Genomic DNA, 25,947 nt, shown 5'->3' on the forward strand with positions numbered 1-25,947 from the left:
AAAAACAGAACTCTGTTTTCTATCTCATCTCTCTATATAATTCTTCTCCAGTCTTCTTCCTCTCAATAAATTAAGTCAAAGCCCAAGAATGTGATCAAGGCTGAATATGAATGTAGGTGTCTTCCATGTACAAATGCGTTTTAAAACCACGAGAGGAGACACCTTGTCCAAGAGAGAAGCATGACCAGAGAATAGAGGCCAGGGCACAAAGTTGGGTTTTCCTATAAACTTGAACCAATTTCTCAATCAGTAGCCTAGGAGACATCTTTGATTTTCTCCTTTTTTTTACATCCCATTTTTTTTTTTTTTTTTTTTTTTTTTTTTTTTTTAAAGATTTTATTTATTTATTCATGATAGTCACAGAGAGAGAGAGAGAGGCAGAGACACAGGCAGAGGGAGAAGCAGGCTCCATGCACTGGGAGCCCGATGTGGGATTCGATCCCGGGTCTCCAGGATCGCGCCCTGGGCCAAAGGCAGGCGCCAAACCGCTGCGCCACCCAGGGATCCCACATCCCATTTTTTAATACATCATCTCATTCTGTTGACTGTGTCCTCAAATATATCATGAATCAATTCTCTTCCTAGCACTTCCTGTTATCACTCTAGTACCAACCACTAATTGTCCGTCATCTCAACTATTGAGAAAGCCTCCAAAAAATGTTCCCTAGAGTCCACTCTTGGCTTTCTACTGTCTCTTGTCCACCCTGGAGTCAATATGGTACTTTAGAAATATAAACCAGTTTATGAGGCTCTTCTCACCATTCTACCCCCATTTAAAATTATAGCACTTGGAACAAAACCCAGTCTTTCTGCTCTCATTTCTGTCCATTGCTCAATAAGTAACAACCACACTTCTTGTCATGATTCAGATATGCCAAATTCATCTCATCTAAGGGCTTTTCACTTATTCTTCTCTCTGTCTAGAATATTCTTTCCCACTTTCATGACAAGGTACATCTCTGCTCAGACATCACCCCTCCAGAATTTGTCCCTGGCCATCCTGTCAATAATAATAGCATGCCCTTCACTTTGCTTTATTTTCTAAATTGTATTTATGCATTTACATGTTATCTTTTGATCCAATATTACATATATGCTTTATGAAGGGTTTTCCTTATCACTCATATCTAAAGCAATGCTTGCTGGAAAGTCAGAGGTCAAATATTTGTCAAATAAATGTGCAAATGAATAATGTAAAGCATCACAAGCATGGAGAAGCCAAAGGAAGCATCTGGTAGGTGGGCAAGACCAGGTGGGTGCTGGGAACACTGAGCTACTCCAAGTGGGGCAGAAACATGTAGAGCCAGAGATCAATGTCATCCATTTTATAGAATCAAAATTAAAGAAGCTTCTTCATGTCATAGGTGCAAACACTGGAAACTATCAAGGTATATATAAAGACACAGAAAAAAAAAAGAATTCAGGAAGATTTTCCCAGATATTCATTATTTTGTCCTCTGAGCTATATTTTGGGAGCAGTCCCAGAGCAAGATACAAAGTTAGGTCAGACCAAAATGCCTTGTCACTTGATCCCCCAAGACATGTTGGTCAGTCACTTCTTACTGGCTGAAGAAGGAGTCTTATCAGTTCAAGTTAGATCTACTGAAATATTTGGCAGGTTCTCTTTCATGCACAATATTTTTTTCATTCAACTCAACCATTCCAATTTCGTTCCTCATTCATTTTTTAGCATAAATAATTTTTAACAGTATTACAATAGCACTCAGTATTGCAATTATGATTTGTTTCTATCAGCTCAATAAATGCCTCTAAGTTGAGGAGATCCTACACAACGCTGGTCATAGGTTTCTGAGGATTGACTGCTTTGAAAGTCTGAATAGTATTCATGTATATCACCATGACATTTCTTCCTTGGATACCTGTATTAATTTCTTAGTACTTACATAACAAATGGCCACAAATTTGGCAACTTAAAACAATAGAAGTTCATTGTCTCACAATTTTAGAGGCTAGGGCATGAAATTCAAAGTGTTTGGTTGGTTCTTTCTGGGGATTCTGACAGGGAATCTGTCTGTGACTGAGCTTCCAATGACTTCTAGCAATCCCTGGAGTTCCTTGACTTGTAGCTACATAATTCCAATATGCCCTTCTTTTCTCTGTATTTGTCCTTCTGTTATAAGAAGTTCTCATTGGATTTAGGGCCCACCCTAATATAGGATGGTCTCAACTCAAGAGATCATCTGGATCTGCAAAGAAGTACATCTTGATTACATCTGCAAAGAAATTTTTTTCCCTAAGTAAGGATACATTTATAAGTTCTTATTTTTTTATTAAAAATTATATTTATTTATTCATGAGAGACAGAGAAAGAGTCAGATATGTAGGCAGAGGGAGAAGCAGGCTCCCTGTGGGGAGCCTAATGTAGGACTCGAATCACAGGATTCCAGGGTCCCTACCTGAGCCGAAGGCTGATGCTCAACCACTGAGCCATCCAGGTGCCCCACATATACAGGTTCTAAGGTTAGGATATGGATATATCATTTGGGAGGAGGTGGTGATCACTGTTCAACCCACTATAGTACTCAAAATGCCAAAAGACTAAATCCAAACTTCTTCCCATGACTTCGTCTTGCTGTCCCAGCCTCATTTCCTAGTGTCAACAATGTGCACAGCTGTGTTTATGGGTAGCACACAAAACTCCAGTGTCCCTTCATCCAACACTGCCTGCTGCATCACTGCAAATTGCCCAAATGACTCTTTCCAAGAAGGAGATACATGATTGAACTGATGATCCCATCTCCCTAAGAGACCATTAACACAATGGCTTTTTTTTTTTTTTTTTGAATTTATTTTTTTTTTTTTTTATTGGTGTTCAATTTACTAACATACAGAATAACACCCAGTGCCCGTCACCCATTCACTCCCACCCCCCGCCCTCCTCCCCTTCTACCACCCCTAGTTCGTTTCCCAGAGTTAGCAGTCTTTACGTTCTGTCTCCCTTTCTGATATTTCCCACACATTTCTTCTCCCTTCCCTTATTTTCCCTTTCACTATTATTTATATTCCCCAAATGAATGAGAACATATAATGTTTGTCCTTCTCCGACTGACTTACTTCACTCAGCATAATACCCTCCAGTTCCATCCACGTTGAAGCAAATGGTGGGTATTTGTCATTTCTAATAGCTGAGTAATATTCCATTGTATACATAAACCACATCTTCTTTATCCATTCATCTTTCGTTGGACACCGAGGCTCCTTCCACAGTTTGGCTATAGTGGCCATTGCTGCTAGAAACATCGGGGTGCAGGTGTCCCGGCGTTTCATTGCATTTGTATCTTTGGGGTAAATCCCCAACAGTGCAATTGCTGGGTCGTAGGGCAGGTCTATTTTTAACTGTTTGAGGAACCTCCACACAGTTTTCCAGAGTGGCTGCACCAGTTCACATTCCCACCAACAGTGTAAGAGGGTTCCCTTTTCTCCGCATCCTCTCCAACATTTGTTGTTTCCTGCCTTGTTAATTTTCCCCATTCTCACTGGTGTGAGGTGGTATCTCATTGTAGTTTTGATTTGTATTTCCCTGATGGCAAGTGATGCAGAGCATTTTCTCATATGCATGTTGGCCATGTCTATGTCTTCCTCTGTGAGATTTCTGTTCATGTCTTTTGCCCATTTCATGATTGGATTGTTTGTTTCTTTGGTGTTGAGTTTAATAAGTTCTTTATAGATCTTGGAAACTAGCCCTTTATCTGATATGTCATTTGCAAATATCTTCTCCCATTCTGTAGGTTGTCTTTGAGTTTTGTTGACTGTATCCTTTGCTGTGCAAAAGCTTCTTATCTTGATGAAGTCCCAATAGTTCATTTTTGCTTTTGTTTCTTTTGCCTTTGTGGATGTATCTTGCAAGAAGTTACTATGGCCGAGTTCAAAAAGGGTGTTGCCTGTGTTCTTCTCTAGGATTTTGATGGAATCTTGTCTCACATTTAGATCTTTCATCCATTTTGAGTTTATCTTTGTGTATGGTGAAAGAGAGTGGTCTAGTTTCATTCTTCTGCATGTGGATGTCCAATTTTCCCAGCACCATTTATTGAAGAGACTGTCTTTCTTCCAATGGATAGTCTTTCCTCCTTTATCGAATATTAGTTGCCCATAAAGTTCAGGGTCCACTTCTGGATTCTCTATTCTGTTCCACTGATCTATGTGTCTGTTTTTGTGCCAGTACCACACTGTCTTGGTGACCACAGCTTTGTAGTACAACCTGAAATCTGGCATTGTGATGCCCCCAGATATGGTTTTCTTTTTTAAAATTCCCCTGGCTATTCGGGGTCTTTTCTGATTCCACACAAATCTTAAAATAATTTGTTCTAACTCTCTGAAGAAAGTCCATGGTATTTTGATAGGGATTGCATTAAACGTGTATATTGCCCTGGGTAACATTGACATTTTCACAATATTAATTCTGCCAATCCATGAGCATGGAATATTTTTCCATCTCTTTGTGTCTTCCTCAATTTCTTTCAGAAGTGTTCTATAGTTTTGAGGGTATAGATCCTTTACATCTTTGGTGAGGTTTATTCCTAGGTATCTTATGCTTTTGGGTGCAATTGTAAATGGGATTGACTCCTTAATTTCTCTTTCTTCAGTCTCATTGTTAGTGTATAGAAAAAAAATTCTCAACAAGATCCTGGCCAATAGGATCCAACAGTACATTAAGAAAATTATTCACCATGACCAAGTAGGATTTATCCCTGGGACACAAGGCTGGTTCAACACCCGTAAAACAATCAATGTGATTCATCATATCAGCAAGAGAAAAACCAAGAACCATATGATCCTCTCATTGGATGCAGAGAAAGCATTTGACAAAATACAGCATCCATTCCTGATTAAAACTCTTCAGAGTGTAGGGATAGAGGGAACATTCCTCGACATCTTAAAAGCCATCTATGAAAAGCCCACAGCAAATATCATTCTCAATGGGGAAGCACTGGGAGCCTTTCCCCTAAGATCAGGAACAAGACAGGGATGTCCACTCTCACCACTGCTATTCAACATAGTACTGGAAGTCCTAGCCTCAGCAATCAGACAACAAAAAGACATTAAAGGCATTCAAATTGGCAAAGAAGAAGTCAAACTCTCTCTCTTCGCCGATGACATGATACTCTACATAGAAAACCCAAAAGTCTCCACCCCAAGATTGCTAGAACTCATACAGCAATTCGGTAGCGTGGCAGGATACAAAATCAATGCCCACAATGGCTTTTTATTTCTATTTCCATAGGAAGCCCAAGCCTTGTTCCTCCATTCACTACTCTGTACGTTCCCTAATCAGATTCAAGCTCCAATGCCTACCAAACTCCTCAAAATACTTCCTCTGAAGTTTAAACTTTAGGAAGAGTAAAATCTCCATGTTATATATTCAACCCCTTCACTGAACAATCCCTTTACCTTGTATTCTTTATTTCTATATAAAGCTGGTTCTTCCCTGAGGTCATACTTCTCTTGCAGCTCGCTCAAAAGGTGCTAGTTTTCTTATTTTTCTGGGCCTGGGATAAATGTCCTCCTTGATCTCTGCTGCCAGTTCCAGAAAATTACTCTCCTCCTCCCTATATCTCTCAGTCTTTTGATGCATATACTCTTAGATTTTACCATGCACTATTTTTCTTTGTTGCAATTTTCTGTCTTTCTGATCTTCTCATTTTTTGTAAGATTTCAGCACCTGCATTACTTGTTGGTTTCCCCACTACTATTTCTGCTACCATTTTGGCTACTCAAAATCCATCTAATGTTCTGGTTCCTCAGTTTCTTGTTCCTTTCTCCTCCAAGCATCTTGTCTTATACCCCACCTGCCTTCCTCAGCCATTCCCATCCTCTTCACCATTTTTCAGACTTTGACCTTCCCAACAACTGAAGCAACACAGAAGCCCCAGTCAAACACACACTCTTCGGGCTAGCAATACTAACTCTCCCACCCCACTTCTTCTAGCTCTCCCCCTCTACCTCTCCAAGGGGGATCTTGAATCCATCAATACTTCCACCGTTTACCCTCCATCTTCCTTCAGGTGTCACTTCTTTCCTATCCAGCTCACAGTCTCTGGTCTGTTATTATTATCATCACTTCCAGCATATGCCATTCTCCTGGTTTATTATTCCCTCCATCATAATCACCTGCAAAACCTCAGCCATCACTTAAATCCAACTCTTGCTCCTCTCTCCTGAACTCATGCAAACAACTTAGGCGGGAGAAAAATCATAGCACAGGCTGCCTAGACTTACTTTAAATTTATGACCTAAACTCTATCCAAGAAACCTATTATGTTTGGCCTGCCTATTTACTCTCCCACTCTCCAAAACAACCATTTCTCAAGTTTTCTTCACTCCTCCAAATTCCAAATGCCTTCCTTCCTCCTCCTTATTTTTAGCCGATGGCCTTGTTTCTCACTTTTCAGAGAAAATAGATGCAATCAGAGAACATCGTCAATCTCATGGGACCAAATCTATTAAATTCATCTGTCCTCATACATCTGACAATAAATAGACTTTTCCACTTGTGGCCCAGATACCACTTAGTTTCTACAATTTCCCATTTTCTTTTACTCCATCAACTATTCTTTCTCTAATGGATCATTCTCATCATCTTGAAATTCTGACTCATAAATACCAGCCAAAAAAATAAAAATAAAAATTCCTTTGATTTCATGTTGCTTTCACCAGTGACCCTATCATTTCCCTCCCCTTTGTGGCAAAGTTCACAGCAAGTGTTGTTTACACTGTTTCCACTGTCTTACCCCTCAATCTCTTGAGCTCACTCCAACTAGGCCTTTATTCCCATCATTCCTCTAAACTCTCTTGGTCAAAGTTGCTAATTCAGTGGTCAACCCTCAGGTCTAATCTTTCTTAATGGACTCCTCACAGATTTGACACAGTTGCTCTCTCCCTCCATTTGAAAACAATTTCTGTAGTTGGCTTCTGAAGTACAATCCCTCCTGCTTTTACTTCTACTTCCTTGGAAGATTCATCTGCTACATTTTCTTTGTATCCCATATCCCATTTAGGATATGACCAGAGTTGGAGTTCCACATGAAATGTTGGAGTTCCACAGGGCTCAGTGTTTAGACACTTCTGATTTACAATCACACCTATGTGAATCTACTAGCTGTGCTGGAAAAATGATCCATATAAACTGATGACCCCTAAGTGTTTATTTCACCCTTATTTTATGCTTGCACTCCAAAATTATCTATTCAAAATAAAATTATCAATGATCTCTTTGAATATCTCATTGAAGGCCTACTATGCAACTCAAGTTCCATGTGTTCAAAATTTAGATTCTTGGTTTGCCTCTCAAGGCTGTTGTTCCCCAAGTCCTCCTCAACTTAATAAATGGCACCACCACCCATTCAATTCCTCAAAGAATTTTAGAAGCATCCTTATTTTTTGCTTTTTCCTTCATCCTATCTAATGCATAAGCATAACATGATTCTTCAGTATACAACCAAATCCTGACCACTTCTTACCAATGCTGTTGCTACCACATGAGTGGTGACCATCACTATCAGCTGTACTGTAGAAAGTTACTAAATACTTCCCTGTTTCTACACTGCTTTCTCCTATCATCCATGCAACAGCCAAACTTTAAGAATATATAAGGCAAATCACGTAACACTGTTTAATCTTACTCCAAGTAAAATTCAAATTCCTCTTCAGTGGTCCCTAATGTTTTACCTAATCTATCTCAGTTTCCTCTCCAACCTTATCACATGACAATCTCACTAGTTCACTGTACTCTATTCAAATGTGCCTGTGCTCTGTTTTTTAAATACTCGAAGCATGGTCTCAGGTCCTTGGACCTGCTATCCTGGTATGTTCTTTCCACTGCAGTGGACACACATATCCTTTTCACTCCAGCCTCTAACAAATATCATTTGCTCATTGTGGCCTCACTTAACACGGTTTCCAAAAACCTTCTCCTCCCCAATTCCTTGTGCCACATCCTTCATTTACTTTATTTCATAACACTTATCATTTGTTATCCTTATATTAATATTTTAAGGATAGTTTTAGATTACAGAAAAATGCCAAGCTAATATAGAAAGTCTTTATACCTCTCTACATCTATTTTCCCCAATTATTAACATCTTACATTAGTATAGTACCTTTGTCACAATTAATGGAACAGTATTAGTATACTATTATTTCCTGAAGTCCATGCTTTATTCATATTTTATTAGCTTTTATTTCACTTTCAGGATCCCATTTAGGATATCACATTACAGTTTTTTGTCAGGTTTCCTCAGGCTCCTCCTAGCTGTGATAATTTCTCATACATTACTTGCTTTTGGCAACTTTCAAGGTTTTCAGGAGTACATAACATATTTTGTAAAATATCTGTTGGAATTTGTCTGATGTTTTTTCATGATTAGGCTAGGGCTACAGATTTTGGGAGGAAAAGACAACAGAGGTTAAAGTACCATTTTCATGCCCTCATATCAAGGATATATACTGTCAGCACGACCTATCACTGTGGATGTTGACCTTGATTACCTGGCCGAGACAGTGTTTGTCAAGTTTCTCCATTGCAAAGTCACTCTTTCCTCACTCCTCTCCATATTTTAGCCTTTGAAAGGAAATCAAATTATATTTCACTTCCTTGAGGGCAGAATACATATTAAAGTTTTAAGTCAATAGATGGATTTTCTCCCTCCTTCATATACACACTTAAGTAAGGAGGATAATTCCCATTGTCTAAAACAGCTCTCAGTAGAGCTCCTAATGCACATAGGTTCTTACTAAGAATTAACCAACTGAATGAATTAATTTCCCACCACATGTACCTATTCACGTGTTACACTCTGCACAGGCACTTTCACGCATGTACCTAAAAATATCTTCTCCCCCTTCCCCAGATTTCTAAGATAAGTTTTCACTCATTCTTATAAATCAGCTCTTTATAACTGCCTAAATTTAAAGGCAAATTTATATATACAAAGTATTCTAACGTTAATGTATAGCTATATTATAGTACATATTACTCACCATTCCAATTCTTCAGATCTCAGCCTGCTGACATCCCTGATAAGCTCCTTCAGACTCCTTTACCTTTGGTGAACCCTGATGCCTAGCACTGAGCCTGGAATATTTCCCAGTGTCTGCTGATTGAAGGAGACTAAACTAGATGGATGGATGGCTTGGACCTTCATTTCACACAGTTGACTTTTTCTAGCCTATTCCAGGCACCTCACCCGAGTCATCTGCTCAAGAATTTAAACCCTTTCTTTGGATTTTAATACCCCAATGTGGAATGGCTGATTCTCTCCCAGAGTCCACATCAGAGCCTTGTTGTTTCATAATCAGTAGGACCTTCATCCTTTCATGCCAGAAGCCCTAAAAGGATGGGGTTATGAGCTGAGGCCAGGGCAGAATGAAGATTGAAGAAAATGGTAGAGAAGGAGCTGAAAGTCCAAATCAGCAAGTCCGTGCAAAAGTTTAGCAGTTTCATGGTCAGGCACATCACATGAAAGAATCTGGAAGACTATAGGGAACGTTTACACAGGGTAAACATTCTATCACAACTACTTTATGGAGGTAGGCTGCATTTCTCAAAGTCAGACTATCCAATTTTATTGTACATGGGTCTCAGCCTTCCATTGGGTGGTCTGTGACACTAGATTCTGGATGAGGACTGAGAGCAAAAGAAGCTTCCCCAAAATAATGACTTAATACGAAATCACATATGACACCTGTTCATTCCTACCTGCAGCACAGACCCCAGAGATCTGGTAATGTTCCAGATGTCTAGAATAACATGAATATTGACTATTTTCATGGATTTACAAAATATATTTTTCTGTATTTACTTTTCCATTTTAACAACTTTTCTGATTATAAAAGTAAAAGTTCTCATTCTAGAAAATATGGAAACAGAAAAATAGAGAGGAAACAATAAACATTTACCCATATTTACCCACTTTGAAAGAATGAGTTAATATTTTAAGGTGTATCCCTTTCTTTAAGTATTTACAGGCACACTGAAAATGGTTTAAATACATTTATATGTATAACTTTGTACCATGCTTTTTCCAGTAACATAAATAACATAATTTTTGCATCTTAAAAAAAATCTTCTCAAGGACCAAATTCTGAATGACTGTGAGGTTTCTTATCATCACATGATTTCCCATGATTCCTATTTGCAGAAGTTCCAATATCTTATCATGATGAGTTATGTTATCATTTCACCATTGCTCCAAGTTTGGCCTCAACAATAGGGATAAGCACAATAGCTTGAGGAAAAATAGAGAAAGGGTGACTTCACCAGTTGGAGAGGCCCTAGAAATTCTCCCCTAAAGAAATGATAAGTTAATATAATTGACTGGATGGATAAGTGGAGGGAAATGTAATCTAAAGAGAAGGGATAACTAATCAGAGGAAAATACAGAGGCTTAAAAATGACATTCATTTCACACTTATTAGCTTACAAGTTTTTTTTTCAATTTTTAAAAAATTGGAATATAATTGGCATATAACACTGTACATTTAAAACATACAGTGTGTTGATTTGATGATCCATTTATTTATTGACATATGATCAACCATCCTAGTGTTAGTTAACACCTCTATCACGACACATAATTATTATTATTATTATTATTATTTTAATGGCAGGAACAAGTAGAATCTAGTCTTTTAGTAACTTCAAACCTTATAAACTTTGTTTTTTATATTCTTAAATACTTTTTATGGTTAGAAGCTCCCTTTCTAAAAAAAAAAAAAAAAAAAGAAGCTCCCTTTCTTATGTTGAGCAAATTCCCTTTTCAATGAACTTTCATGACTGGTTCTCCCTTTCACTGAAGCACAAAATATGGGCAGCCTGGGGGGAAGGGGGCGTGAGGAGGAGTAGGGTGGTAGGGGGTGGTGGGGGTGGTGGGGGTGGCCTCAGCAGTTTAGTGCCTGCCTTCAGCCCAGGGTGTGATCCTAGAAACCCAGGATGGAGTCCATGTCAGGCTCCCTGCATTGGAGCCTGCCTGTCCCTCTGCCTGTGTCTCTGCCTCTCTCTGTGTCTCTCATGAATAAATAAATAAAGTCTTTAAAAAAAGAAGCACAGAATAAGTCTGTTCCTCCTACAATATGCCCATATTTTTTGTAAAAGTCCACAAGTTTATTCCTAGATAAAGATCCTTATTAGAGTGAAGGAGCTTCAAAGATCATCTCGTTCTGTAAATTAAGAAAAACTAGGTCCAGAACAGTATGTTCACCAACTACCACTTCCCCCATTCCCCACAATAGTCGCATACATACTTAGTGGCAGCCCTGAATAGATAAATCAAATCTCTACCTTTCAATTCACCTCTCTTTCCAGTCTGCTACTTTCTCTTCTCTAGGATGAATCTTCCCAGTTCCTCCAAGCATTTGTGGTTCAAGACTTTTCCTGCCCCTTCTGGATCTGGGTCACCTTCTTCCAATTAGTCCTAGCAGTCTTTCCTTTTACCTGTGTTCATTTAAAAAAATTTTTTTATAAGATTTTATTTATTTATTCATGAGAGACACACACAGATGCAGAGACACAGGCAGAGGGAGAAGCAGGCTCCCTGTAGGGAGCCTGATTTGGGACTGGATCTCAAATCCCAGGATCATGCCCTGAGCCAAAGGCAAATGATCAACCACTGAGCCACCCAGGCATCCCTACCTGTGTTCATTTATACAAAAAAAGATGGAATGTAGACATTTTTCATAGTTGATTTATACAACACAGCTCAGGGAATTCTCAAGATCTCTTATTAAATGACAAAAATTTAATTGAGTGATTTAAAAGATCAAATTGGCTTTATTGAACAATTCAAGGATGGGCAGCATCCCAACTGGTAAATGGAAAGGAGCCCTTTCCAGTTATAGGAAAAGAAAGTTCTTTAAAGGCAGAGAGGAAGTTGGAAAAGGAAATTATTAGCAAAGAATGCACTGGTTTTTTTTGTTTTTTTGTTTTTTGTTTTGTTTTTTTTTTAGAATGCACTGTTTTAAGCAAGGTTCTCCTCCTAAGGGGAAAGGAAGGGACCTATTAGTAAGTTTCCTACTGCTGACCAGGAAATTCATCTTGACTAGTAAGAGGTTACATTCTGGGGAGCTTTGAAAATGCAGTTAGCTTAGGTATTAAGTCTTACTTTCCTGCAGTGGGGCCTTAACATAAGTGACTCCATTTTGGGCCTGTGATTTTCTTTCTAACACTCCTGATTTGGGGTTTAACATCCTGTCTCCATAGATAAGAAAACTGAGGCTCTAAGAGGGGCAGGACCTTACATAGTATTATGAAGATGATAAACCATGAAAATAGTATTTAGCCTCTGATATGCCTTTAATTTTTTCTAATTCAAATTACATTTGTCCTGTTTTTGTTTTGTTTTAGAATCTTCTAATTGTAGTCCGTCTCCCAATTTCAGCAATTGTTCCCTCTTCCTTACACATTCTGACACCACATATAATGTGATCAGTCAAGTGAGCTCTAGATAATTATCCATGGTCAGATTATAGCAATCATTTAAATTTTTCCATTAGCCATTAGCACAAACACACACTCTAGATGCCTGTATCTTAATGCTAAAAAATCTGAGGTTTTAGCATGCATTTGATTCCTCAGGAATTCCTTTGTTTTCCTAAATGCCTTGTTGAATGGGATGAAAGACAAAGATAGCCTGCTGCCTGCCCTCTTAACACTAGGTTTCCAAATGGACTCAACAGGGAGATTACAAAGGGTTAAGCAGTAAATTTGTTTAATCAGTGGGTAAATACCAGGTTTGTTTGACTTTTAAATTAGAAAGTGTTGTCAGCCTTAAACACAAAAGCATCGTGAGATGTTTGGTAAAATGGTAATGTATTACTGATTATTTTAATTCAGAAGAAAGCCACAGTCTATAATTAAATGTTCTCTGCTTAACACATTTTCCTGTTGACTTTCTCCCTAAAAATAAACAAGAAAAAAAAAAGTGGGTAGGAGATTGCAGACATTCCTGAAGACCACTGGGACCAAACTCACAGACTTATTGCCAGCACTGCCCATTTAGAAAGTTCTAAAATCCTGTGTCCTTCTAGTGGGGAACAAGCCTAGCTGAGGACAAAGCACAAACTTGCACCCTGCAACCCTGCACCCCCCACTCCTGGGTGGGATTGTGTGACATTCCTCAGTCACTCTTGGCTGCCCTAAAGCTAAGAGAAAGGAAAAACAAGTAGTTAACTTGTGGAGATCATAGTTCTACAGACATGAGTCTCCCTCAGTTTACAAAATGTATTAGTGATTTACTAGAAAAAAGCATTCTTATCAATAACCTAACTTTCAGAAGGAAACTCCCAACTATCTTAATATTAATGCTTTACTAGACGAAAAAACAACCTTAACTTGACAATGGCAAGGCCTCCAATATCTTGTAGGTCCTCTTTAGCACACAAAAGTTCTTTTGAAACCTCCCTTTTCCTTACCTCCCCCAACTTTCAGGTATATAATCAGTCACCCCTCACAAGCCCAGGGCAGCAGCTCTTCTGCCCATGGGTCCTGTCCCTGTGCTTTAATCAAACCACCATTCTGTACCAAAGACATCTCAAGAAATCTTTCTTTGTCTTTGGCTCCACACCTCACCTATATTCTAAAACTACATCACTTCTTCCCTCGACTCATGAAGACAATGGCAGATTCAATTCATATTTGAAGATATTTCTAAAGTCACAGAGTAAAAGACATTGATGTTTTTAAATATAGTACAGGTGAGATATGCATTATGTATATAACCATTGAGCAGAAAGTAAAAATATGATCCTGATTCATTGCTAGTCCGGTTTCTAGATGAAATCTATGTAACACTGAATCTCACTCATATTGGCTCTGTAGTTTAAAGATGCAGTTTGGTGCAGTGGGGGAAAACAGGAGCCAGGATGATGATCACAAAGGTGTGACTATAAAATAAATCCCTGATCTGAGGCACAGGCCACACACTGATTCCGCGTCAAGATGTCTCAGGTTGGCATGAGACTGGTTCATTGACTATCTCACTCAAAAACTTCATTCAATTTCTCCTGGATGTCAGGCCCTTTTCTATCTCCAAAGATAGTGAACAAGGAAGTCCCAATCCTGCCCCCAAGTGTTGAATATTCTGGAAGAAGGAAGGTAGAGAAGAAGAGAGAATTCCAACAATTAAGCTATTTTCAAATAGTGTCAATTACTGTGAAGACCAGACAATAGGCTGATAAGATGGAAAGTGATTTATGGGATGTACTATATTAATGACTGCAATAAATATGAAGAGAGGATTGCTGCTAATATTTTTTCTAGAAGGGGCTATATGGGGAACTACATGGAAAAAGCAGCATGTTAGCTGTCCTTTGAATGATGGGTGTTCATTCTTTGTTTGTTTTCCACATACAAATAGGGCCCTAATAGCACTGGATTATTGGAGGTAGTTGTTCTATTTTGCAGGGCATAGGCATCTCTCTCTCTCTCTCTCTCTTTCTCTTTTTTTAGAGAGAAATTGTACATGGGGAAGGGGCAGAGGGAGAGAGAGCATCTTAAGCAGGCTCCATGTCAGGAGCTCAAGGCAGGGCTTGATCTCCTGACCCTGAGATCATGACCTGAGACAAAATCAAGAGTCAGACGTCCTAACTGGTCTCTTTGTTTTCAGCTGCCTGAAAGATCTTTCTAAAACATGGATTCTCAAATTATTTTGACCACAACCCTCAGCAACAAAAACTTACTTTATGAACTAGCAACCACGTATCTCAAAGCAATACTTACTTGTATGTAAAATGTATTTTAATATTTTCTCTTTTATTCAACTTGCTTCTACTTCATTGGGAAACATTCTGATCTGAGCATCTAGTTTAATTTCATGATCTTAATTGGTTTCAAGCCTTGTGTAACCCCCTGCTCTAAAGCAAAAATGTCTACGGGAGTTCCCTCTTTAGTCTTCGAGGCCCCCTATTGTTTTCAGGATAAACTACAAGCCTCTAAGCAGTGCTTAAGATTTCTATATTCTGGCCCTTGTCTTCTTCCTCCCCATCACCTTTCACTGTTTCCAGCCTCATTACTTCTATTCCTACCATATTGAATTAATTTGCAGTTTCGCACTCCTACCACCTGGTGGCTCTCCACACACCACTGCTCTCCATGATGCAACCCCAATCCACCTCCACTACTACCCCTCAGATGACTGTCTCTGGGCCTCCTGGCTTATTCACACTCGTTCTTCAAGCCTGAGGTCATACAGAATTCCTGCACGAAAAAATCTTCCTCCATATCTGCTAGTCTGGACTTGTTTTCCAGCCCATATCCTTTCATTTTCCTCTGAGTGTACTTCTAGGGAAGCCCCCATAGTATTGCATTATAAATTCACTTGTCTGTATGTCTGTAGAGTCAACGCAGGGTCTGAATTTTTAACTTATGTATTCTTGATTCTTGGGGCCCAATAAGCATTCAACAAATGTTTGATTATTGAATAAATAAGTAAATAAATAAGTGCTTCAGTTAATGGGCAAACAAATGTAATAAACTCCTCCCAAGGTACCTATTACCTCTTTATATCCAGAAAATTTTTCCTAGTTATTTGTGAATCATCTAGAGATTTTTGTAACCCCTAGTAGTTTCTCTGCTTCCTGAGAGCTGACATTGCCAGACACATCAGTGAAGAATTTGCTGATCAGCATGTTTTAGCTTAGTGGGTACTCTTGGATTCTATGGTTGGGGGATAACTTTCCAGAAGATCTTATCCCCAAACAGTCCCAGTGACTGGATAATACATGTTGCCTTCTATGGAGTTAGTGAAGAAAGTTGACCTGAATGTCCTTGTTTTAAAATATTTGGGGTGGGGGGTGCCTCCGTCAGTTAAGTGTCTAACTTTTGATTTTAGCTCAGGTCATGATCTCAGAGTCCTGAGCTTGAGCCCAGTGTCAGGCTCTGTGCTCAGCACAGAATCTGCTTGTCCTCCTTCCTCTCCTCCTCCCCCACCCCCACCTCCCTGCTCTTTCTCAAATAAATAAATAAATAAAATCTAGAACATAAATAAAAAATAAAATATTTTAGAGGGTTCTTGTGTCAGTGGCAATTATCAGAAGACTGTGGTTTTCAAGTCCTTGGTATAGCTAAGAGTGAGGCCGATTCCTGCACATTCAGTAACTGATAAGAAGTACTCTGTAGGATTTTTGAATGAACAGTTCTTACACAAGGAAGGTTATATAACAGTAGGGCATGTGGGTTTATCAGATTTAAGTATCCTGGAATTATGTGTGCTGAATTTTCCAAAACATGGATAAAAATCACCAAGTGTTTATATAAAAATCCAAGTCACTGCTTTCTTAGAAATAAGATTATGCAAAAAAGCACCTTTATTTTCATGTGTACATGATCATCCATACTAATATGCTAATGCATAGGCAAAATTGTTGCTTTCTTTTCTTATTAACTGAGCAAGAATTCTGTTAGGGACTTTCCCAGCTGAAGAGACGGATAAAATGGTGGTGAAGCACATTCTAAATTCTTTGCTTACAAACTTTGGAAAGCAAAGGAATTTTATTCTTTGTGCTTTGAGATCAGCTTATCTGGGAGCATTAAAAAATAAGTCATACAATGCAAAAGATACCACTCTTGCCTCTTTGGGAGAGAATGAAAGAAAATTCTGGGGATGAGAATGATTCTGCTGGGCTCCATTTTTTGCTCATCAAAGCTTACAAGAGTCAAACCTGACAAAAACAACAGCCATTACTCATCAGTTGCAGTGGCTCTGCCTCAGTGAGATAGTGCCCTTTGACCCTAGAACATTTACCCTCCTAGCAGCCAGTGACTAAGTGGAGCCCAGCAACCATGAATGAGGAAGAAAAATCTGGGGAAAATGTCATTTTCTTATGCCAACCCTCCTAGTCTCTATTCATTTAAAAAACAAAACAAAACAAAACAAAACTGAGGCACCTGGGTGGCTCAGTTAGTTAAGCATCCGACTCTTGATTTCAGTTCAGGTCATGATCTCAGAGTTGTGAGATCGAGCCCCATGTCAGTCTCTGTACCAGATGTGAAGCCTGCTTAGAATTCTCTCTCTCCCTTTCCCTCTGCCCTTACACCCGATGCCCCACCTGCATGCTTGGACACTCTCTTTCAAAAACAAACAAACAAAAACCCCACTAAAACAAAAGCATGCCAATTTGTGGAACTTCACAATTTTAGGTTATTCCTCCCACAAAAGAATCATTTGTGATCTTTCTTAGATTATTAAAAGATTATAGCAGCAGTAGGATAATAAAAATTGCATTAGCTTTAAATTTATGGATCCATACCAAATGTGTTTCTGCACTCCAAATACAGAGGAAATGTCAGTGGATTTATGTATCACCACTGCTTTTTTCTTTTCCATAAAGATGAAGCTACTTCTCCAATATCATCAAGACCACACTTAGAGATTTGCTTGTATTTCTCTTGTACCAATTAAAACAAATCTGTTAATCAAGAATGGCTTTTTGAGCACAATGGATTTTGGTGGAAGCCATGTGGTGTTGTCCTCTTGCCCCCCTCCCCTTCCCCCTTAGAGGCTCACAACCAGTGAAGGATTGATGTAGGAGAACAGAGGCCTGGTCATCTGGCTGAGATCAACCAAGGCTGTCATAGGACCTGTGTCTCTACTAACTTCTTCTCTGCCCACTTCCATTTCTTTCCAATCCCTTTTGCAGGGGTTACCCTCAAAAGCCTTTCCAGAGAACCCAACCTACAACATGGAAGCACAGTAACTTCTGTTTGTTGTTTGTCAGATTGTGATAATATGGCAAAACATTGTTGTTTGCCGGATAGTGATAATACGACTTGTAATAGATTTTCACAGTCGAACATACATAAACTTCCTAGCAGCTTAGAAAATGTTAAGACTTATCGATTAACCTTTTGACAAAAATGGAAGCTTGAATTGTATGCCTAGATCTTTCTATATAGTTTGAAGCTACAGAATCAAATAGAAGCCATGCAATTGGGGCTCAGGATAATGCTATGATTAAATACATACAGCCTACGTACAGTTCTCTTATCCTACCCTCTCTGTGACCTTGGGTGAGTTAATCAATTTCTTTAAGACCAAGTATGCTCACTAATGAAATAGGGATCTTAATAAAACTGTCTTATAATAAGGAACTTGTGAGGACTAAAAAACACAGATACAGATAAAGGGTTCACAGTGCATAGCATACCATGAGTATTTGAGGAGTGTTCTCTCTTAAACCACCCATTCATGTGGAGTAAAGCCCAAAGCCCTCAGTGCCCACAAGGCTTTAAATGAGCTAGCCTCCCACTGCATCTCCAGCCTTGTCCCCCTACCACCCTCCTCTCACTACTGTTTCTACCACACTTGACTCTTTGATACTTTTAAACACACTTGTACAATCTTCCTTTATGACTTCTGCACTGATTCTTCTTTTTCCTGGAGAGGCTATCCCTCACCTTCTCCAGGTCTTTGCTCAAATACCACCTGCTCAATAAGACTCACTTTTACTTCCCTGTATAAAATTACAACCTACCCTGACAATCCTGATACTCTTTACTACCTCATCAGTTTCTTTTCCTCATTGCCATATCACTTTCTAACAGCTCATGCATGTATATACACACATATATGCATATATACATGTACACACATACACATATGTACACACACATATTTTTGTTTTGTTCTTCTATGAAGGCAGGAGTCTTTGCCTGTTTTGTATACTCTCTCATTCTAACTTCCTAAAAGCGAGTTAGGTACATAAGTGGCCAAAAAATGGTCAATAATTGTTTCTTAAACGGATAAAAACAAAAAACTTCCAATGCGTATCATATCTGTTATTAACAAACTATTGATGTTGCAACCAGGTGAGATGATCAAATCATGTATTGTGTAGTCTTTCTATAATAGGCACTGTCCTAGTGGAAGGGAATATGGAAGTGAGGAATGAATGGTTTTGCACCCAGGTAGCTCATTGTGGGGCCAGCTGTGCTAGACCACCAAGGAAGTTTCTCCTGCTGTCCTCAGAAATTTTACCTATCAGTCCAGTCTAGAATTGCACTTAGTTGAGGAAAGTTATCTTGTCCAAGGCCATGTCCCCTTCCTAGGGGCAGCTTGTATCAGGTCTACTCTGAAGGACCATCCCAGTTTCATAGCTCCTGATGAAATCAACTGAGGCCACCACTGTGACTGTAGTATATAGCACAACTTCTCTCTCTCTAGTCAATCCTACTTCCTTTCATTTTCCCATGCAGTTAATGTTAAGATCTTCCCCAATCAATTTCCTCCATGCTAATCTCCATTCCAGAATCTGTTTACCAAGAAGTCCAAACTGCAGCACTCATATTATATTTGTTTTTCTGTTGTTGTGTAGCAAATCACTACACACGTAATAGTTTGAAACAAGACAAATTGATAATCTCATAATTTCTGTGGGTCAGTAGTCTGGCATGTTTGCACTTGTTCCTCCATACAGGGTCTCTCAAGACTGGTATTAAGGTGTTGGCCTACCACGTTCTCATCTGGAGTGTTTACCTGGGAGGTGATCTATGTACAAAGTTTCAGGTTATCACCAGAATCCATTTCTTTGTGGCCTAGAATGAGGTCCCACTGTCTTGATAACTGTCCATCAGGGACTGCTCTCAGTTCCTAGACTATGCTCCCTTGTCCTGTGGCCCTCTCTCAAGGCTCTTTCATACACTCAACTTTTGTATCTCTGATTTCTGGAAGGGCCCAGTCCCTTTTAAGGATTCCTGAAATGAAATCAGGCCAACTCAAGCAAACTCCATCTTAAATAACTCAAAGTCAGTTTATTAGTAAACTAATCATGAAAGTAATACCCATTGTATTCCTAGATCTCATCCACATTCAAAGGAAATCATATACTAGAGGTAGCAATCTCGTAGCCATCTGAGAATTTTGTCTACCACACATATACTAGTAAAAGAGAGAAATAATTATGATGTATTCTGAGCTTTGAGGAAAATTCATAGTACAGAAGTAATGCCGTGATTAACTAAAAGTTGAGCAGATTCCTCTATAAGGAAAGATGGTATTTGCTTAAGAAAGTTATGATAAAAGAGATAGCATGAGCCAAAGCTTAGAGATAGTTCACAGCATGATGTTCCTAGGCCTCCCACTGAGAATTTAGAACCCGTTGAACATCTGATATGACCTGCAGTTGTGCATTATGAAATATACAAGAAAATATAAGACCTTAAGAGACTTCACATTTAAATTCCACATGATTTCTGAAAAAAAAAAAAAAAAAAAGATCTATAGTCAACAATTATGCCCAATTGGTATGAATTCACAAAAGGGAATCAACTACTTGGGGATCCTAGAGGTCAGAGAAAACTTTATTCTTTGAACCTTAAATAGAGGAAAGATTTGTGTAATGATGGCTGGCAGGAAGGTGGAGGTCTGCATTTCAGGCTGAGTTAAAAACAGGAGCAGATTCAGGAGATAAAAGGAGGGAAGTCAATAGTTCCGAAGGAGCAGGAAATCAAATAGGTTACTAGCCTAACGAAAATCGAGGATTTGTACTGAGAAAAGGGTGATAACAGAATTTTTATGAAAGTTGGACCATATCCAAGAAGACTTTAAATGTCAGACAGAGGAGCTAATATGTGATGGAAAGATATATACAGAGCTCCTGTAAAGTCTTAAAAAAGGAAGCTATAGGATAAAAACTGTATTTGCGCAATGAGTTTGGTGGAACTAGGATGGGCCATTTAGCAAGTGAGTTTTAGTGGTCATCTAATTTCAAATGTTTTTAACATTTCTAAAATTTTTACACTAGTTTAGGATGTTTGAGATGTTGGAGTCTTTCTTTCTAGCTATATATCACTGCCACATTGCTTGTGGTTTACTGCTATTATTATATCCTTTCTGTCATTTCAGTGGGATTTTTGGATGAAAGAGAGATAAACACATATGTCTAGTAAGGCTTCTTGAGCCATAAACTTTGTATTTTTTACATAGTTAAAGTTATTCTCTGTACATATTTTTTGACATTTCACATTTTAATTTAAGCATTTCCTATGCTATTTTTAAATAATCTCCATAAATATGTTTTTGGTAGTTGTATGCTCTTTCATAATACAGTTGTACTATAATTTACTTAGCTTCTCATGGAATATTTAAACCATTTCATCCATCTATCTACATATCCATCTATCTATTAACTTGCTTATTTGCTTTTATATATAAAACTGCAATTCATGGGTAAACATTGAAGGACAAAACTATGACGGAAACTCTTCCAATTACAAAATAAACTTTAGAGAAATGTCAGTAGTAAATATTAACTAAGAAAAGCTCTACCATATTGTTTTTTAAACTCTGAAATTTTAGGGTGCCTGGGTGGCTCAGTGGGGTAAGCATCTGACTATTGATTTCAGATCAAGTCATGATCTCAGTGTCCTAAGATTGAGCCCCTACTCAGGTTCTGCACTCAGTGTGGAGTCTGCTTGTCCCTGTCCCTTGGCTTTTCCCCCAACTTGTGTTTTCTCTCCCTCTTTCTCTCACAAATAAATAGAATCTTAAAAAAAATAATAACATAAACAAATTTTATGAACAAAGAAAGAGATCCAAGTGAGAGTGAGACTTGATACAGATCTTAGTATCACTTGCACTTCTGGAAGATTATTGCAGAAAGAAGAGACAGCTGAAAAGCCTGAGTAATTTAACCAATATCTCCAACTTGGGGAGACCTAAATTGAAGACATAAGAAAACATCTCAGAGAAAATTTGAGAAGTTTTTTTTTTTTTTTGAGAAGTTTTTAAACATAGCAAAACTCTTCTAATTGACCCATCATCTCATCAAAAGTAAAGAAAATTACAGTTAATTTTTGTTTATTTTCTAGAGCCCTGTGTTGCACTGAGGGAACCAAGCAAAGCTCAGGTCAGAACTTTACTACACACACTCACACACACATGCAAGGACACGCACCCACTTGTACACATATGCATATCCAGACATGCACACAGACATGCACATCCCTAAGTAGAGTAAATCACCATGCAGACAATTAGCAACATTTACATGAAGAGAGCACAAATTCTCCAATAAGTGTGGATTTAGCTGCAGCTACATTCTCCCTACCCCACATTCCAACCACCCATGAATTTATATTAAAGAGTATATAAGATGAAGTATGAATTATAGCTCAGAATGAAAGATATATAAATGGCTTTGCATTAACAGAATTCCTAGAAAGTAAAATTGCCCATTTGGAGCATTAATGAAAAAAAAAAAAAACGTGCAAACTTAAAACAGAAAAAAAATAGTCAAAAAAGAGAAGAAAAGGAATGTAGAATACAAAAATAAAAGACAAACCCAATCTAGATGAAAGCACAATGCAATGAATTAAAGAAAATTTCCAATTAGGGCTTTAAGCTATAAGTGAACTTTATGAAAATAATTAAATGGAATAAGATCTAAAATATGAAATAATAAATAATAGTATCTACTATGATCTTCTATTACCAAATAGTATCTACTATTCTATTTTCCTCATGACCCACAATAAACTATTCATAAGCCAACAACAAAAGCTAACATGTATATAGACATTATATTAACATAAGCAAAAGAGAAAAGAAATGCTTTTCTCAAAATGTTCCATAAAACCAAAATTCTGAACATACAGACTACTGATTAACCTGTGTTCCACAATTACTGTCAAACAGAACATTTTCTTAGCTTAAAACATCTGCATTTGGTTAATGATGACTTTTGAGTTTTCCTTGAGTAAAATACTATTTTATTTCTTTTTCTATCTAGTGAGTCCTTTCTGTGGCTTTCTTATAGCAAGTAGAAAGAAGGAAGGAAGGAAGGAAGGAAGGAAGGAAGGAAGGAAGGAAGGAAGGAAGGAAGAATTGAAACCTCTACTTTGATGAAAATGAAATTGCTTACAGTTACAAATGGTGATTTTTCCAGACTGTTTATTAAGATTTCACAATACAAAGCCAAATCTCATCAATGGCTCCCCTTCACAACTATATTAAATACTTTGAGGCCTACATTATGAAATAAATGTTAATACCCCATTGTACTCTTTTTTTTTATTATTAAGTAGCCTTTTATGCCTAATGCAGAGGGCACCAGTGCAGGGCCTAGACCCACAACCCTGAGATCAATACCTAAGCTGAGATCAAGAGTCAGATCCCTAACTGACTGAGTCACCCAGGCACCCCTACCCTGTCGTACTCTTTTTTTTTTTTTTTTCCTACCCTGCTGTACTCTTGATGAAACTAACATACAAAAAGGCTAAGCCACTTGGTCAAAGTTAAATAGTCAATAAGGACAAACCCATGACCTGAAACGGGTCTGTTTGACACTCAAGTTCGTGTTCTTCTGATCAGTGAAGTCAACAGGATTTGCCTTTCTCTCCTAGTTTTCTGATGACACACAGGCTTCTGGGTAACATTTCTGTCAGTGATGACTGCTCACAGTTGTCTTAATGGGGTTATGTCAGCCCAACAAGTAGGGACATTGAGCAGGCACCAAAATCACATTAAATGTAATTACAAAGACACCGAAAAATTCCCATATTTACTCCCAGAATTCTCCCTTTAGTTCTGGATTTGCCAGCCCTTGTTCTCCTTTCATAAGAGGGGATGTCTTGATAAATAAATTAATGGGAATAATAATACTACATTATAGGGGTGTCTTAATAATTAAATTACCAAATACATTTACAGCTATAATAATTTTTCCCTTTCTTTGCTCCCAGATTTCACAGCAGGATTCTTACAAGAGCTCAAGAGCTCCTGGCAAATGGACCAAAAAGAGTCTGGTGTTTCTCATTATTTACTCCATATTTCAGAAGTGTTGACTGATTTTTTTTTCTATTTTTAACATATGGATTAAATAAATCAATGGTATCTTTCCTTCTGCCTGCCAGCAAAGTGTACTTATTTGAGGGCAAGTTACAAAGACCAATGTCATCCTATATTGAGTCCAAAGACCTATTCTAAGCTCTGTACTTGCCACAAGTTTAGAAATTTCAAGCATGCCTAAAAGGCAGTGGGATAAGCCATTAGAGGCTTATTTGCAGGAAAAAACAAGACTCCTTCTGGAAAAGAAGTCAGCAGTGGGAAGTGAGAGTTTGGAAATGCTACTTGACTATGGATCAGTGTCAGTTGGAAACTTAATGTAAGATATGTTGTCTACTAACCAAACTGGTCTTTGTCCCAGCTTCTACAGTTCCTCACCAGAAGACTACAGTGAGAGGAACACCATTAAGCTATGTGGAAACTGAGAAGATCTTTTTTTGTAAAACTTTATAAGCTCTGAAACATCATGATTGTGTTGCATGTAAAACAAGATGATACCCCATGTGGAGATGACAACTTTCCCCCATAAACAGGGGATTTTGCAGCATGTGGACATATAGAATAAGACCAGAAAAATTAGTCATGAACTGATGGCAGAGGACAGTGGGCATTTGGGTGTCAATACATAGGCTGGAGGAAAGATATAGTGGAAGACATCATGATGGTAGCCACAACAAAAAAGGGAAAATCTGAGGAATGTATCTTGGGAGAACAGGAGTTACAAACACACATTGAAATCCCATGGGGATGTCTGCAATCAAAGGAACTTGAGATGCTGTAGCGTGAATGAAGGTAGAGACCAAATTTTATCTTGTTACCATTTTTTACCCTATTTATCCCCAGGTGAGGGCAGCCTAGAAAGCATGCATTTCAATAAATTTATTGCTCTCCATTTTCTTTGTATGTGGCCTTTCCCTTTGAAAAATAGACTCCTTAAAAACAAACAAACAAACAAACTGTAAGGAATTATTTTATCTGCAGCAGGGCTTTAGGTGGCTCAGAGCATGGAAGATGTTTGGTCTTCTGAGGAGACTCTCCATGTGATCTCTTTCTTAAAGAAAGATATTAAAATACCTTTAATCTGGTTCCATGTTGAAAAGCATGAAATGTGACCTCAATACAAACATTGTACTAGATTTTCCTGCTGGCAAATAGGTGGCAGCTATGAGGGTTCACAGCTTCTCAACCCAACCATATCTTATGGGAAAAAGTTCCGCCTAGACAACATCTTCTTCCTTGGAGCAGGATGCAGAAAACAATCATCTGTTTTCAATCCTAAGCTAGAGAGACATAAAGGGAAGATGAGCCAATATTATGGCAAAACATAAACGTCCTCCATCCATTTTGATTTAATTTCTATTTCTTTCTGTCACTCACATCTAATCCTCATGGGGCCTAGAATCAGAGCTCACTATGACATCGTTTCCAGACCATTCCAGCCCAAATTGGCCTGGCTCTCATAGGAACACTAGCAGCCATTCATTTGTTCAAGCCATGACCCTGATTATAACCATCATCTATTAATTTGTGTCCAAAATTGTTCTTACTTGACTGTTAACTCCTCAGTATTAAAGGGCTGTGCCTACTTTTCCCCAAAGTCCCTTGTTCACAAATAAAGGGTGATTCATTGATTCATCATTAGTCAAATTAGTCAATGTTTCGGCCTTAGTGCAAAAGTAGAAATGAGCAAACTTCTCAAGAATGAGCCAGCTGCTCCTCCACAGTTCTAACTACTTATTTAGAACAACTGGTTTCTTCAAATTCTAACTTGTTTCAAACTTTGTGTTCAGCCCTCTTTAATTATTTCTCTGAATCCTTTTGTTTTCCCCTTAGCATTCAACAACAGGGCTTGGGATATGGAATGCTCCTCCCAGCTTCTCTCAGATTTTCTTCTGCTTTCAGTGTTCACTACTGCAGAGAACCCAGAGCTACTCCTATTAACATGTCAACGACATCAAACAAAGAGCTTCCTAAGTAGACACTTAGGGGAGATTTCTAGTGAAGGGAAAATTGCCATAATGTTGGTAAGTGGGTGAGCTGCCACAGTAGAGGGGAGGGAATTATGGGCGAGAGGATGTGCCCGACTAAATGCAAAATCCATTAAGGTGCAGTGCAATTAAAGACTATTCTTTGAAGTGCTCCCTTTGAAAATGGG

Source organism: Canis lupus, chromosome 20 (assembly GCF_048164855.1).
Source record: "Canis lupus baileyi chromosome 20, mCanLup2.hap1, whole genome shotgun sequence".
NCBI lineage: Eukaryota > Metazoa > Chordata > Mammalia > Carnivora > Canidae > Canis > Canis lupus.